The sequence below is a fragment of the Gadus chalcogrammus genome, chromosome 15 (assembly GCF_026213295.1).
Source record: "Gadus chalcogrammus isolate NIFS_2021 chromosome 15, NIFS_Gcha_1.0, whole genome shotgun sequence".
NCBI lineage: Eukaryota > Metazoa > Chordata > Actinopteri > Gadiformes > Gadidae > Gadus > Gadus chalcogrammus.
This window is the reverse complement of record NC_079426.1, coordinates 21,835,139-21,852,638: the sequence shown is the minus strand read 5'-3', so window position 1 is coordinate 21,852,638 and position 17,500 is coordinate 21,835,139. Positions and strand designations below refer to the sequence as shown.

Genomic DNA, 17,500 nt, shown 5'->3' with positions numbered 1-17,500 from the left:
TCCACCGATCGACGGAGCAGGGTGACAGGGTTCAGCAAGGCAAGTGGAGGAAGAAAGGAAGAAATCATAGACGGAAGGATGCAGACTGAGGGGAAACAGGGGGTGGAGGGAGCTGGGAAAGTTGCTTTAGTGTAATCAGACCCTGCATCTAACAGCTAAACACATCATTTGGTATGTGTGCATGTTTGTGTCGGTGTGTCGATGCTCATACGAAGGAGTGGCACTAATGCATTAGACCACAGCCTTTGTTATGTTCTGTGATGTGTGTGTGTGTGTGTGTGTGTGTGTGTGTGTGTGTGTGTGTGTGTGTGTGTGTGTGTGTGTGTGTGTGTGTGTGTGTGTGTGTGTGTGTGTGTGTGTGTGTGTGTGTGTGTGTGTGAGTGTGTGTGTGTGTGTGTGTGTGTGTGTGTGTGTGTGTGTGTGTGTGTGTGTGTGTGTGTGTGTGTGAGTTTGTCAGTGTCACAGAGCTCTGTGTGGATGCAGCAGTGCACGGCCGTGGCGGAGACTGCATTGCAGATACTTGGCCTGGTGCTGTGTGCCACTGATGGATGTCTGTGAACAGGCCCACGAAACTCACACACAACCCCACTCACACACAACAAATACACACTCACACACACACACACACACACACACACACACACACACACACACACACACACACACACACACACACACACACACACACACACACACACACACGCACGCACACACACAGATACAAACACACACAAACACAAACACAGACACAGACACATGCACACACATAATCACGCACACACACACGTATACACGGAAACACAACAAAGCACAATAAGCTAAGTGCCCCTCCATCTGGAATACTGTGTGTCAACACAAGGCTCCTGGTACCCACAGTTCTCCACACAATTGCACACTAATTGGAGGGAACTGACACACAAACACACACATACACACACACGTACTTGTTCATTGCACATAGACCTGGTATTCCTATCTGATGTCGGTAAAGTCACCCTGGCCCCCACAGTCTGGTCAGTGCACCGTACAGATCCTATGGAAGAGATGCCTCCGGCCATGGATAAATGAACCATGGTTCGCTTCAGACATGATCCCAGCCGTAAGGCACGCCGGTACACAGCAGATGCATCCATTACATTCATAGGGATAGCTGTCTGCAGGAGCTGTCATTCGTACTGATGGTAAAAAGTGCAGATTGTGGATGGTGGCTGCAGAGGATCATCTCTGTTTTTTGAGAATGATTGATAGGATTTTTTACTAAACCGATTATAAATCGAGTTATTTGTTATTTGTATGGTTTGTCCACGACAAACAAGTACACATAAATGCTTACACATTAACTATTTATTATGTGTATGAGTTAGTTCACAGTGTTCATGAGAAAACAGTACATTTAACCGTAAAGGAAATGCGTTCGTTGTCCGACCCAAATTAGTCTAAACACCATCATTTTGGTGTTTAAAGTTAGCGTTTCTGATACCAAAAATTGGGTTTGCTCTCTTTAGTCTGCCAGCTTCTTCCAAATATAAAAAAAAAAATGCAAGCAGTCAAAGCATATTCTACATGCTCTCAATGTGCAAGCTGTCTCCACCATTTCCCGCTGAACATGCTAGAGTTGGCCAATATACTAGATATAATGTACCAGAGATTTACCCCAATCTCTTGTGTGGAGCGTATCCTGCATAAGACACCTTCTTGTGATGCGAGACAAGGTTAAGAATGCACCAAGTGGGCATTTCTTGCAATTCTCTTCATATAAACAATGACATTTAATGATATTTAATATCAACACTTTCAAATGGAAGAAAAGTTTCTTGGCAAAAAGTATTTTAATTTCAAGAATACATTTCCTAAGTTGATATTTTATACGTTAATTTGAACGTATAAAATCCCCCCCCCCCCGCCCACACACACACACAAACACACACGTACACACACACACACACACTCACACTCAGCATATGACTTGCAATCAGTCCATCAGTATTCTCCCTCTTACATGGAAGGCAGAGGGAGTTTTTTAATTAAGTTGAGAAGAAGAAGCTATTACTTTTGGGACAGACTCGACTGTGCCCGCTCTGTGGCAGCAGTGGCTCTAGGCTCTTCTAATCACATTGGAGAGGGACACAGAGAGAGAGACAGAGAGAGAAAGAGAGAGAGAGAGAGAGAGAGAGAGAGAGAGAGAGAGAGAGAGAGAGAGAGAGAGAGAGAGAGAGAGAGAGAGAGAGAGACTAGGGAGAAGAGAGGCAGTGACAGAGAAAGACATACAGATAAAAGTCACAACACAGCCACTATTGTTGACCTCCTGTGGTGAGCAAAGCGAGTGAGGGGGCCAGATGAGTTTTTCCCCCCATCATTCGTTCAATATGTAATCCTGCCACCATGACCTGTGCCCTGCTTATTTACATGCATCAGTTGCTCTGCTAACACAGGCCCCCATGATGTCTACTGTATGTTTCCAACATGATAATAATAACAACACAGGCCTAATACATATCTGGTCTGAAAATGTTCCTGTACTAAAGGAGTATAGACATGTTTTTATTTTAATCGTAATTGTTATTTAATCTATTTTCTATTTTCAACTACTCCAGTATCCTTTCTGCTGTGGCTACCACATTTTCCCTCTCGGATAATGACGTTTTATTTGAGTTTTAGAAAAAGCCTTGGATTCAGATTTCAGAGTATTCAGAGATTTTTATAACCATAATGTTTTCCAACAAAACAGGGAGGCACATCTCTTCATGCCTCGGCTCTTAAAGAATGCTACATTTTTTATGTCAATGCATAGCCAAAATACAGTATCTACTCGTAAGAAGTTTGCATCTTCCAACGCACAAAAAAACAAAGAACTGACATTGCATGTTTGGAGGAACACATTCAGTAGTTACCTAGCAACAAGCTGAAGTGCAGCTGCCTCTCTGATGTGTTTAGAGCACTTTGGTAGCCAAGAGGGGCCCCAGGAGACAGGGGCTGCAGTCGCACCAAAACATTATAGACCGAGACCTCCAAGTGCCCCGTTTGGAGTTATGAGCGGTTATTATAGACTTTGGCAGCTACCTACGAAAGTTGAACCTCTCTGTCAACCCTGTTTTACCACCGTGATTGTTTGCTACAAGAGGGATAGCAGTTCAGGCAGGGCGCGCTCGCTGCTTGTGCTCCCCCAAACGTTTTTTGATTCGAAGACAACGAAGGGGGAAGCAGGACGTGGTGATGAACTTTGCAGGCAAGCACCAAGTCTGTTTCTTCTGTTTTTATACAGAGCCTCACGTTATCAGAAAGAATACAGTACATCCAATATACAATGAGGATAAAGGCAGCACAATACTGCTCACATTATACACACACACACACACACACCAAGATGTTGTGCTCTTGTCTCCCTGGCTGTCCCGGTTTTAACCTGTTTCAACTTTGCCAATATAGAGAAAAGCTTGTGTTTGAGTAAACCAAACAGTGAATGTCCCTCTGAAGAGCCATTCTCTGTGTTCCCTGGCATTAGTACACACAGAGACCAGACAGAAGCGTGCTGGATGGGGGGGCGAGGTGTGAATAGGCAGTAAAACCGTGCTGTGAATCCTAATTAGAACCACTGTATTTTGCAGCTCATACGTGGACTGGAGGCGGCCAATGAGAAACTAAAGCATTTATGATTATCTTTGTGACATACAGTACAAACCAAAGGATTGTCCTGAGCATGCAAGGGTGAGAATGATTATTGTGCAACGTTTGGAAAGTCGCAGATCTTGTTGACACGAAAACAGCACTCACTGGATTATCAATAGTGGACACTGACCCATGGAGTTCTTACCCTGCTAGCCTCAATTAGCCCGGGAATTGTGTGTGTCCACCACCTTGTTCAGATGGCATTAGTTTCTCTAGAGATGTGGGGTTTCCTTCTCCTTCTCTACTCTAACGGTCATTATATAACACACACACACACACACACACACACACACACACACACACACACACACACACACGCACACGCACACGCACACACACACACATCACCTTAATATTTGCATACTGAGTCATTTCCTGTGGATCCCATTCATTCATAACATACAATCCCTCCTCCTCCTACCTCCTTTCTCCTCCTCAACCCGTTTCACCTTTGAATTGCACCCCCTCCCCCCACCCCCTGAAGCCCCTCCCTGTGCCGTTGTGCGGGGGAGGGACTGACATCCATCACACTGACAGCGGAGGGAGGTCTTGGTGTTAAGCAGCCTTTGCCTTAAAGGTTCACCTTACCTGTCAATCAAGCCACACAGTCAAAGCACTCACACATGCACACACACAGACAGACATACACGCACACGCAATGCATGGATAGATGGCTGGCCAGGCCAGACCTACAGTCAGCCAGATGGACACAGACAGACAGACAGACAGACAGACAGACAGACAGACAGACAGACAGACAGACAGACAGACAGACAGACAGACAGACAGACAGACAGACAGACCAATGGATAGAAGCCTGAATAACTTCAGGCTGCATTTTTTCACCACATTCTCTCTTCCTCGCCATCTGAGGTCTTTGAAATTGCATTACCTGTAAATGATTCCTTCACCTCTGGCTGTGAAAGGTTAATGAGCTAATTCAACAAGCCCAGGGGCAGGGTGACCGCTTAAGGGCTGTGAAGTATTGGTGCAAAGCCAGGCAGCATTGACCTCTCATATATATTGTGGCTAAAAGATACATGACTTGCTGCATCGCTTTGGTTATTTATTCAGGCAAACCGAGGGCGAATGAAAAGGTTTTCCGTGAAGGAAGCAATCGTGTGAGTTCTTTAAGAAAACAGTCTGCACCAATCTCTAATTTCCTGTTATGGCATACATTTAATAAAAGTAAATTGTATAATAATTACTCATTGCTATATGGACAAACACTTTCTATTTCCAGCGAGTGCTTGCTTTGAACTCCTCTGTCCAAAAACAAACAGACATAAACAAAATAAAATGCACATGTAAGCAGGAAATCCCTGTGGGTTAGAAGACAACTTTTCAAAGTAAATCCTCCTCTTCAAAGATCCTGTGAATCATCAATCACAGCCTCCTCTGCTTCCCCCATGCCATGCATTTCATTGTAAAACGAGAAAGATAGACGTTGCAATCACATTTGTTGTGCATTTGTTGGGACTATGCCAGAGGTCACAAGGGAAAACAAATCAACGCAAACTAAATCATTGAATGAATGTTTGCACGTGTGATCCAAAACATTTATGCATAGAAAAATAGCAACGCAAAAATAACTAATCTTTACCTATCCACAACATAATCCATTCTGAATATTTTCTCGATAAATCGTTATATTCTGTTTCAGAAATTCTCATTCATGAACAGCAATTCATTTTATTTTGTAAAGGATAAGGCTATAACCGAAGTTATGAACTCAAGCCACCAGAGGCTGCTAATGAGAAAAATTTACATAGTGCAGGTTTAATATTTCTCCATAACTTTCCACAACCTTTCAAATGGCAAATTGCTATTACTGTCCCTTCAGGTGTGTTTTGAGTTGCATGCCAGTAAAGATGCCTGTACTGTCTGAAGATCATTTGCAAGAGGGTTAATGGGATTGTTTTCAGCGCGCCGTGCTCACCAGAGTGGAAAATCCCAAATCAAATTCCACTCGGAGGAGAGAAACAAACGACGGGCCTTCCATCCATTACCTTTTCTTCGAGGGATTTGATGATTGTTTTTGTGCATTGTTCTCCGCAGTGCACTGTGCAATGTGAGGGGAGCGATTTGATCTAACAGCTTATCCCTCATCTCTCGTTTAGGAGCTGCTGATGGTTTCTGGGGTATACAGTTACTTGCTCTGTCTCCTGATCATAGTCTCTCTCTCTCTCTCTCTCTCTCTCTCTCTCTCTCTCTCTCTCTCTCTCTCTGTCTCTCTCTCTCTCTCTCTCTCTCTCTGTCTCTCTCTGTATCTCTCTCTCTCTCTCTCTCTCTCTCTCTATCTATCTATCTGTGTCTGTCTCTCTCGCTGTCTCTCTCTCTCTTTATGACTCTCTCTCTATCTCTCTATATCTCTCTCGCTCTGTCTTTCTCACTCTTTATCGCTCTGTATTTCTGTATCTTTCTATCTCTCTCTCTCTGTATCTCTGTATCTCTCTCCTTATAAAATACTTATCTGTCTACGAAACAAAACTCGATATTATCAGAACCCCTGCCAGCCGCTTGTTCAACTAAAGCATATCAACATCACGACACGGCTGGGAAACAAACTTCCTGGTGGGCCATCTGTGTCTGGTCTTCCACTGCGTCTGGCACATGCAGAAAGCAACCAGACCCTTGTACATTTTACCAGACAGTTCTATAATAATGAATCATAGATATGCATGAGTAAGACTTGTAAAACATATTATCACACACAATAGATTGAATATATATATAAATATATATATATATATGTATTAAGAAATATCTGATGACTCACCCACCAAAATGAAACATTGGACACCCAAACAAAGCTACGGTAGGTAGCATCACGCTTCACATCATGGCTCTAATTGAATGGTGAGGAATACAAAGGAACAAATATAGCAAACACTTTAATATACAGTGTCACGTAATGCAGAGATTCCTGTCCCAACCAAGAAATACGAATAAACCTAAAAAACAAAGATCCAAACATAAAGAGACAAGTGCACGCAGAAAAAGACAACATACAGGGAGTTCCAAATGGTGTGCTTTGACAGTAAGGATGAGGAGTGTAGCAAATCGAAACACAGCATGCTATGATGAAAATGCACGGCGCTTCTGTTTGTGTTACCATCAATGGAAGGAGCGGCGGTAGCATTAGCTGTTATACAGACTCGGCTTGCAGACCTGCAGACGCATTCAAACACATGTACGAGCGCGCGCCCACAAATGTATCATCTGACGTTTGTTTAAACGCTCATAGCAACGGTGGTCCTCCTTGGCACACGCAGAATAGAGATCAATATAAATTGATCAATGCATCTGCAATTTCTCTCCCACCAGCTATTATTTATTCGTCTTCTACTGCTGAGATAAACACACAGACACACTCTCGCACACACACAAACACACACACACACGCACACACACACACACGCACGCAAGCACGCACACATGCACGCACGCACGCACGCACGCACGCACGCACGCACGCACGCACGCACGCACGCACACACACACACACACACACACACACACACAAACACACTGACAGACAGAGGAGCTGTTTGCCCTTCAATGTCAAGTTCAGATGATCTTGCCATAATCCCTCGTCTCACTTTCACCTTTCTCCCACTCTTCTTAATTAATTGTATCCAACACTCCCACTTCTAAAACAAATAAATCTCATAGTGTTGTGCTTTGCATAACAGAATGGTCTCACAAAATCCCCCCCCCCCATTGCGCTCACTGAGTGCTACAGTGTCAGCGTCCAAAACAAATCAATTGATGAAATTTGGTCCCAAATGTTCATAGTGGCAGCTATGCAGTGTGTGTGTGTGTGTGTGTGTGTGTGTGTGTGTGTGTGTGTGTGTGTGTGTGTGTGTGTGTGTGTGTGTGTGTGTGTGTGTGTGTGTGTGTGTGTGTGTGTGTTTGGGTTTACTCATGGTAGAAAAAATACTTCTCATATGCATCCCTCCCCCCCCCCCCCAACGGCTGAAGCAAAGACAGCAGATCTATATTTGAACCATGCCTGCTGTCTGCCAGTGAAAGAGACATCTACAAGGGGTGAAGGGAACAGGCCAAGGGGCACGGGACAGAGAGAGAGTCAGTCATCCATCCATACTGCTGCTGGTCCGGGCGACCCTGCACACCCTGCAACCAGCCTGCACCCATGCACTGAAGAAAAATAGAGAAAAGTAAGCCAGAAGAAGAGAGAAAGTGGAAGGACTGGTGACAGCATGAAAAGCTGTGTGTGAGGGAACCCTGTTCCGTCGTGAGGGTTGATAAGCCAGGCGGGCGAGCGGCAGGCCGAAGAGGTAGTAGGGCGCGGGGTCAAAGGTCGGAGTCGAGGCTGGATGGGCAACGCCAGGTCGCAAAAGAATGCCGTGCAACCTTAAGCGGATCTCTTAGAGGTGTGCCGCTTCGACTGCGTTCGGACATTCAGCTGGGCCGAACGGTGGTCAATACCAGCGGGGCGGGATTAATGCTTTCTAGCCTATCAGCCGGCCTTTCAGCTGCCACCCCGTAAATCCAGTGAGCAGCAGGTCTGTTTGGGAAAGCCTTTATAAAGGTTGTAAATCCTCTTGCTGTATAATTGGAACTGTCCCCCCACATTTGCCGGGCCTCTATTAGTATAATTGCGGTGCAGGAGAGGCCGCGTGGTCTTTCCCGGCAGATCCTTGCCGAGGACTGTGATGGGGTTGGCATTGGCAGGGCGGTTGGGGTTTGCTCCAGTCAGCCCCGACAGCGACTCGACTGCTCTGCGTCTCTTTCATCTTAAGCTCCTCCCTCTTATTCAGCCTCCCTCCCCGGTCGTCCTCCCGGCTGTGTTCACTTGTTGACATATTTGAGATCAGAGGAGCACGGCGGAACACCCCGGGAAAAATAAGTGCTAAAAGAGCACAGACGGCCAAATTGAACTGAATAAGGTTTGATGACAAAGAACAAAGTTAACATGAAACTGGAGGGAGAACAGATATGGAGGGCCTGCAGGACTTTTTTCTATCCTTAGCTGCTAGAAGTTTGTTGATTGCTGTAGCACTTACTTTGTCATTGTTTTCAGTATTTTGTCATACGTTGTGCGATATCACAATATCATACCAGGACTTCCACAAACATCTATCAAGCGTCCGTCATGTGAGCTGATTATGTAATGTAATATGTCAAGAAGCTGTAAACACACACTTTGTGAGGTACTTCTGCTTTTTCAAATAATTTCATTGTTATCAGACAGTGTGTGTGCGGGTGCGTGTGTATGTGTGTGTGTGTGTGTGTGTGTGTGTGTGTGTGTGTGTGTGTGTGTGTGTGTGTGTGTGTGTGTGTGTGTGTGTGTGTGTGTGTGTGTGTGTGTGTGTGTGTGTGTGTGTGTGTGTGCGTGTGCCTGTGTGAGTCTTTGCACCTGTCTTTGTGTGTGTGTCTATATATTATATATTGGGGGGGGGTAGAGATCTGGAATGTTGCAAATCCTCTGGAGAATGGAGCATAACATTGATACATTATTCATGATTCCAGTTAAGTCCAGGCGTTGGATTTTCAGAATTCCTTAGCACATGCTAAGGAATTCACAAAATATACATACTTCTCCAATCCACAGTGTGGATTGGAGAAGTATGATTATGCATTCTGCCCTCTGCTACAAATCCACATTCAGATGTGTTCAAATGTTAATATTATTTTAGATAGATCAGGGATTTCATGTCCAAACTCACATGTTATAATTTCTTTTCATGTATAAGTCTATCAGATAATTAAACACAATATGAAAGTGCCCAGTGACTGTAATAAGAGATGCTGTAATTAGTAGTACTAATTAAAGTGGCTAGAACAAAGGAAGGTGAGCAACTCTGGTTAAATCCCAAAGTCCATCAGAAATCCTGCCTAAATCCCTGGATGGAGTGAACATTGATTCAGCCATGAGAGCGAGTGGGCTCCTTGCATGCCGGACTTGAGCCATAAGTCCATGTGACAGAGAGGATCAAGGTCTATCTCAGAATGCACTTTCATTGTTCTATACCTGTCTGGTAAGTCCCTTTGGAGAAAGAAAAAATGTCTGTGAAATTAATGAAATTAACATGTTAAGTGTTTTAAGTAGTCAGAAGGAACAGAAAAGCACTCTACACATGCCAACAGTTGATTGAAACCCTCATTTAAGATTAGGCTGTGTGCCATTCAGGGGTCGCTCGGTGTGGCAAGAATGATTTAACACTTTCTCTTCTCCTTTCTTCTTGGTTTTGAGTACACTTCAAATGTAGACAATTTCTCTTTGAATATGGGGTCTCCGGATCATGGAATGAAATCAAACACCCTTCCTGAGAACGGCTTCATCTTTTAAAGTGAGCGAGGCAACAACAAAGGAAAACCGCCTCTGTTTGTATTATGGGATGGGAGCAGAAGAAGGGAGTTCTCTGAGCGTCTCGTGGCGGTCGGGCACCAGACAGGGGGGACGGGGTGACGGGACAGATGGAGGGAGGAGGGGGGCGCGTCTCAACCCGGGTACATACCAACTAAGACGTGATGCATCTGGGCATTTGCCACACTCGAAGCCCCCTGTGATTTTTAAACGGGGCCCCTGGAAAGTATTGACAGAAGGAGATAACGCTTGTGAGGCTGTGATGTGGGGAGATCCTGAAGACCAGACCCATCACTGACAACAGAACTGAGATGTGCATCACCACTATTCTTCATTTTGGTTATTTGAGGGCAAGATTAAATTAGATGCCAACACACAATCATGTTCACAGTTCAGACACACCCTTGTTTGTGTTTGTGTTTCTTTTCTGAAGTATATTTAAACTCAACTCGTGCAGAATGTCCCGTAGCCGTTAAAGGTAATTTGCTCAAAACAAAAAGATCTAGCTAACCATTATTTCAAATAAGTCCAGCAGACGACAATAGTATTCCTTGACTAAATGAAGACAGCAGATAGGGAGTTTGGCCAGCAATTGCCAGTTGCCATTTTGTTTCAAGTGTTTGATAAATGTCATTCTCATTCTCATTCTCAGTCTGACTTTTTCTCACACAGACGGATGCACACACAAATTTACCAAGTGATGGGAGGGAATAGAAAGTTTGAAGGACAGAGGTCACCCCTACTATTTTAATCTATTTTTGTATTGTACTCCAGTGCAGATGGGGCAACGAAGCCAGGGTTTTGTCAGTATGCCTGAGACAGCATCCCTGTCCTTTCCTTCCTATCATTGTGTTTTTCTCTCTAGGTCTGCGTCTGGCATCGTTCTGCTTCTCAACTCAAGTCTGCCTCGTTCACTTTTTTTATGATCACCTATATCTGTCTATTTTCTCGCTTGTCAGTCTATCTGTCTGTCAGTCCTGCTCCTTCCATATCGCTAGCCGTCTCCTTTGTGACACTTCCCTTCACCTCTCCCTTCAAATTGATCGTTGTCAAATTATGTCTGTCGGTTTCTCTCTTTTACACGAGAACTCTGATTCTGCTGTCTTTCATGAGCTCAGCGGTGGATCGGAATGGAAAAGCCTGAGGACAACTCCTGGAGCTAAAAGTGCTTATTTACAGATTACTGTGTGTGTGTGTGTGTGTGTGTGTGTGTGTGTGTGTGTGTGTGTGTGTGTGTGTGTGTGTGTGTGTGTGTGTGTGTGTGTGTGTGTGTGTGTGTGTGTGTGTGTGTGTGTGTGTGTGTGTGTGTTTGTGTGTGGGTGTGTGTGTATGTGTGTGTTTGTGTGTGTGCGTGTGTATGTGTGTGTGTGTCTTGTAAGTGTGTATGTGTGTGTGTGTGTGTGTGTGTGTGTGTGTGTGTGTGTGTGTTTGTGTGTGTGTGTGTTTGTGTGTGTGTGTGTGTGTGTGTATGTGTGTGTGTGTGTCTTGTAAGTGTGTATGTGTGTGTGTGTGTGTGTGTGTGTGTGTGTGTGTGTGTGTGTGTGTGTGTGTGTGTGTGTGTGTGTGTGTGTGTGTATGTGTGTGAGTGTGCTACTGGCAAGAGTGCAACAGTGTTAAATGTGCAACCTTCAAAAGTATTTTTCATAAAGGGAGAAACAAAGAAAGCCAAGCGAAGGTCAAGGAGACTGTCAACACTAATCCAAACTGACAGTAAAAAATAAAAAGGTCCAGCCCATGTCTTGAAATATTGTAACTCTTGTCTCAGACATTATGACACACTGTTCACTTTTAAAGTTGCAATAAAAGCAAATTCAACTGTACAAACTAATGTTAACTTTAACTATTTCTAACACTAAAACGCAAAAATGGGTACTTATTCACTTCGGCGGGCTCACAAAACGTTAAACCATCCTAGTCCGTGAGAGCCAACGTGCCTGACTCGTGCACACACACCTCGACGCATTGGCACACAGGCTTACATTTGGGGCCATCATTAATTCAAACAGGCCGGACAAGAAGGATGCTTGCAATGACGTACGTTCATAAATTTTGCAGCTTATGGGCAACACGATGAAGTAAGGAGCCAAGTTGAGTCATAGCAAGGGTGTTCCTGAAGAGCCCTGTTCTTTTGTGTCGTGACCTGACCGCAGAGATCTACATTTAGCCAGAGGACCACTTATACTCACTCATCTATTCTCCTTATCACCCCTTCCTACTCAACTTATTTTCCTACTTATTTCGTTCTGCCACTCTCTTTTTAATATCAAAACACACACACACACACACAAACATATGAACACGTGGGCACAGACACACGCACAGACACACACACACACACACACACACACACACACACACACACACACACACACACACACACACACACACACACACACACACACACACACACACACACACACACACAAACTCACACACATACACACACACACACACACACACACACACACACACACACACACACACAGAAACACACACACACACACACACACACACACACACACACACACACACACACACACACACACACACACACACACACACACACACACATACACACACACACAAAACTGGCATATATGTATTTATAATGGAGCCATGTGTAATGATGTTTTGGTCCAACTTGTGTGTAGTAGTTGCATTCTTTAGGTTACGACTACACATATGTGGGCGTACACACTGTGGATGCTTCACAGAACAAAACACGGTATGATCTATGGGAAATACACTGTGTACGGTCCTAAGACAAAACAGACAAATCAATATTAAATAATAATAATATTATAATAATAATATTATCATTATACTTTTCCTGAATAGTAATTATAAAACCGTCAGTCCCAGTGTGTAAAAGACTCCGATTACAATTCCTGGTCCCTAACTTTCATTTTCCTCTCTTGTATGTACACTCTAATCCCTCGCTGCTGAGGACAGTTAGCTGGAGAGGAGACGCACAATATGAATTCAGCCGGCTAGGATTAGGGGTCACAATGCATATACTGACTACCAAGAAAGCTAATCACATTTGGCACGCTAGCACTGGCCAGGAGGGATATGAGGAAACAATTCAAATGCTTTTCTTTCTTCCCTTCTCTATCCCCTCCTCTTAGATATTCATCACAATGTGCTGTGCAGTATGACCACTTTTGTTTATTTGAACAATGCATTTCAAGCATTTAACAATGCTCAAATCTAAAGCCATTCTTATCGTCACATAATGGAAATCATAGGGCAGCCTATAGCTGGACAAAGGAATATCCTACCATAGGGTGCCTCTATTCATGATTATTACAGTTCAAAGATCACCTACAGACTACATACTGTTTAAATGCTGGTCTCATTTAGCTAGCAATTGCCATTTAAACCATTGAAGTAGCAGTTCAGTATATTTCATTAACAGTTTTGGCAGCGTTTGGAAGAAGGGATCCAGGTTAGGGCTGAGATGAGGGTATTTTTGGGGGTTTGAAGATCCATTCGATTTCAATGACAAAGGGAGCAATTTAAAAATAGAAAATACATTTATTCCTTAGTGAGTAAGCACAGGCTATTTACGTTTACTTTTTACTACAGATAGACAATTCAGAATTTGGGCTGCTGAAGTCCATTACTTGTCAAAAATTGTCGGTGACTACAATAATGTATTGCAGTAGCAAACCAAATGCATAAATTAATCGAAAGTTACAAAATGAAATGAATACTGGAGAAGGGCTTTAAGTTGTTTCTCATGCCAAATATATGCCTCATATCGTGTCAAGGCTCAGTATGTTGTTTCCTTGGTAACTAAAGGGTCACTGGTTACGTCTCTGACTCCCGCTTGCATAAGTATTGAGTTTGCGGCAAGTTCAGTGTCTATGATTGAGAAGCCTCCGTTTACTAGTAAATGCTAGAGGATAAATGGACTGCATTTAGACAGTGCTGTTCTAAATAGTGGTCACTCAAAGAGCTTTAAAGTATGCCTCACATTTACCCATTAACTCATGCATTTGTAGACTCATTAATACACAGCCGGTGGTGACAACCATGCAATGCAACAGCCAGCCTGTCAGGAGCCGTTGGGGTTAGGTGTCTGGCTCAGGGACCCCCCAAACAAACAACTTTCCGGTTGCCAGGTACCCTGCTCAACCTCCTTAGCCAATACTGTTCTTATTGGCCAAGCCCTCTCTGTCGGAGTCTTACGTTTCTGCCTCATTTAATGGAAAAAATAATCAGAGTGATAGACAACAAAGGCAGAAGAAATCTTCAGTATTGAGAGTATTTTGAACATGGAGCCGATGCTGTACTGATATCCATGAGTTACACATGCACAAAGAGAGTTTGGATTCAATGCAATAACTTAAGTATGACATTATTTGAAAAGATTATTTGAACGGTCTTCTTATATCACTCCTACTCCTAACTGCATGGTGCCTTCTCAACTGCTGAACTGTGTTTGTGTGTCTTAGCGCCCCCCGCATGTTGGAAAACTTAATGATGAGGGAAAAGAGAAAAAGGAGTTTTGAAAATGTGACGTCTAAAAGTCGTATGTTGACGCAAAGGATGAAAGAGCCACAGTGAAGGTATTGTACAGTAGCAAGAGGAGCTCCGATGGTCCCGTGATGGGTCTTTGGGACGGGGCCTGTGGTGAATGTAAAAGAAAAGCAGCCGTGGGAAGTGGAGCATGTATAATGTTCCTCAATTGAAATGCTATTACTGATTTTGGTTTTCCTTTCAACTCGGATGGGCGTTTGGCTCTTGATGGACATTAGGGGCGGTTTTGGTCACTCAAGTGCAAATGGTGGTTATAACTGAAAAACCTCTGACTAAACTGTCAGTTAACTGCTAAAAGGTTTTTATTTCTTTACGCAAAAATACACGGTTACAAGCTTCTCACCGGCACAGCCGTTTCCAACCTGATCCTAATGCCCTACAAAATTTCTCAAACGAGAATGTGCGGCCAAAAAATCAATACCAGACTGAGAAAAAGTAAAGTGCTAAAACGTAAATCCTCTGTTTTATAGGGTTGTTTGTAACGTGTGCGTGTTACGAAGCAAAGCCTTAATCTTCATCCAACCGGTTTTCTAACATTCCCCCGGCATTTCCACTCTACCTCAATGCTCTCCATCATAGAACCAACAGCATTTTAATCGAGAACGTTTTTGTTCAAATCTGTTATCCTATAACCCCAAACTCAATCTGATCTCATAGCAGCCCTTTTCATTTTGTTGTGAAGCGAGGGAGAGTGAGAGCGAGAGCAAGAGAGAGAGAGAGAGAGAGAGAGAGAGAGAGAGAGAGAGAGAGAGAGAGAGAGAGAGAGAATGAGGGAAGGAAGGAGGGGCTTTGTACCCTGGACTCTTTCTTTGCGGGCCTGATCACCTCCCCTTGCTGCTGTGGCTCCCAGCGTCCCTCCTCCCGCTGTGATCAAAGCCCATGTTTAGAATACATTTCATGTCCCCGAGTAATTAAGGCCTCTGTATAATGGCTGTGATATACTATGTGCCGCCACGAACATGTGATGCCACTGGATACACATTAGCTGTTGTGGGTCAGCCAAGGAAGCCTGTGCATTATTAAAGGCCCATCCATAGTGGAGTGAGGGGGGGGTGGTAGCTTGTTCCTTTAGTCTGACATCACTCTGAGGTGTGGGCAGGCACAGGTGGGGGGGAACAGAAGAACAGATGGCCAGGGGTCTAGTCAGCGACACATGGGGAAGGCAGAACAGAATGACGAGGTGCAAGGGGCCAACAACATGGAGAACATGGAGGTTTTGCATTTACAGTAGACTCAAAGTCTTAGTTGACCTTTCCTCTTAAAGTAACTCTTACAAGTCACCCTACACCGTCTGAAATATGGCTTTAGGGGGGCATTAGGATTAAACTCCACATCTGTAAGATTTGTATTTATTCTCAGGCTTATATGCCATCCCTTGAACTCCTCTTTCAGCTAATTAAACTGAACAAAAGGCTTCTTCCTGCTCCAAAGTGTGCACTTATATATTAATAGGATACTATCAAGGCATGAAACTATAGGGAATAACGTGTGCAGAGTCAGCATCGTATGCCTGAGTTGAGTCTGAGTTTGTAACCTGATGAGGCAGTCCTCCTTTTGCCTTCTTATTTCACCTAACCTCAAACACACACGCAAACTCACACACGCACGCACGCACGCACGCACGCACGCACGCTTGGCGCACGCACACACGCACGCACGCACGCACGCACACACACACACACACACACACACACACACACACACACACACACACACACACACACACACACACACACACACACACACACACACACACACACACACACACGCAGCAAGAGGGTCCATTCACTATCTGACTTTTACATTTCCAAGTGTAACTGAGAAATACCTACCATTCTATCGAGTCTATCAAGTTTAAATAAGGGCCTTTTCTTTGCTGACAGAATCAGACAGGAAATGCCCCACCCCTGATTCCTTCCATCTAAATCACTCTATGTGACATTCATTTCGTCAACGCTTCCCATTCTTACGTCTATCATTTGCCCTGGGTTGGTTTGTTCCACTGCCTCCATCCCTCCCACTCTCTTACCACTTTCCTCATCAACATTCTCTTTGTATCTGCAGCGGATGAAGAGGTTCTGAGCACCTGTTTGTGCTCATTATAATTATATGAAGCCTAAAATTATTGCTGTGACGGAAATTTGCTTCAAGCTTATGCCACACACACAAAGTAGGCTCTTCATCTCCACAGTCTCTCTGTGATATGCAGGCAGTTACTTTTCAATTGGGGGCCAAAAATCTAAAACCAAAGGGCATATCTCAACCATGCCTTTCCTAGAAGCCCTGTGCTGTATCTGTTATTTATCATGTCTCATAAAAAACATGGGTCTAATTACATGTGATTCATGGTGCATGAGCTCCCAATTATCTCCAGTATAAACAAAGATATGTAATAATACCTTGTAATGACATTTTCAATCAATTCAGCTACTCACTACAGTTTCTTTTACTAGGGTATGCCCCATGAATAACTCCAACATAAGCAGGGAATAAAACACAGAGTCACAAACAGAATCACCCAACTCCTTGTATACAAGTCTTGTGTTTCTGATCAAATTAAATGTGACAGTTTGCAAAGGGACGTGAACCCAAATGTAGAGATCAAACTCAGGGTAGGTGAAGAATGGTGCTTGACTTTGTGAACAGAGGCAGACGGAAACAAACAAGGAAATGACAAACTGGGGCCGGAAATATATATATGGAACACAGCTGGATGATCCACAAAGGTGAGAAACGTTCACTAAAGACACCCCCCGATGCGTTTCAATTGGTAGCAATTGCGCTATTTAGTCTTTGTGAACAAGCCAATTGAATTGACCACCATGCACCCCACAGCCCTCCTCCAGCAGCCCCTAGCTGCACCCTTCCTGGATCCAGCTGGCAGATCAGCACCCTGGCCAGCTCCGCTTCCTTCAGAGGCCCAGCTCAGCCGAGACTCATCACCTCAATAATCAG

At 44.0% G+C, this 17,500-nt stretch overlaps 1 protein-coding gene across 1 annotated transcript in view; it reads right to left on the bottom strand.

The window, feature by feature from the left end:
- Nucleotides 1-17,500, bottom strand: part of LOC130404632 (pro-neuregulin-3, membrane-bound isoform) — a 285,157-nt gene that overhangs the window by 125,023 nt on the left and 142,634 nt on the right. The gene's annotated exons all lie outside the window — the stretch shown is intronic.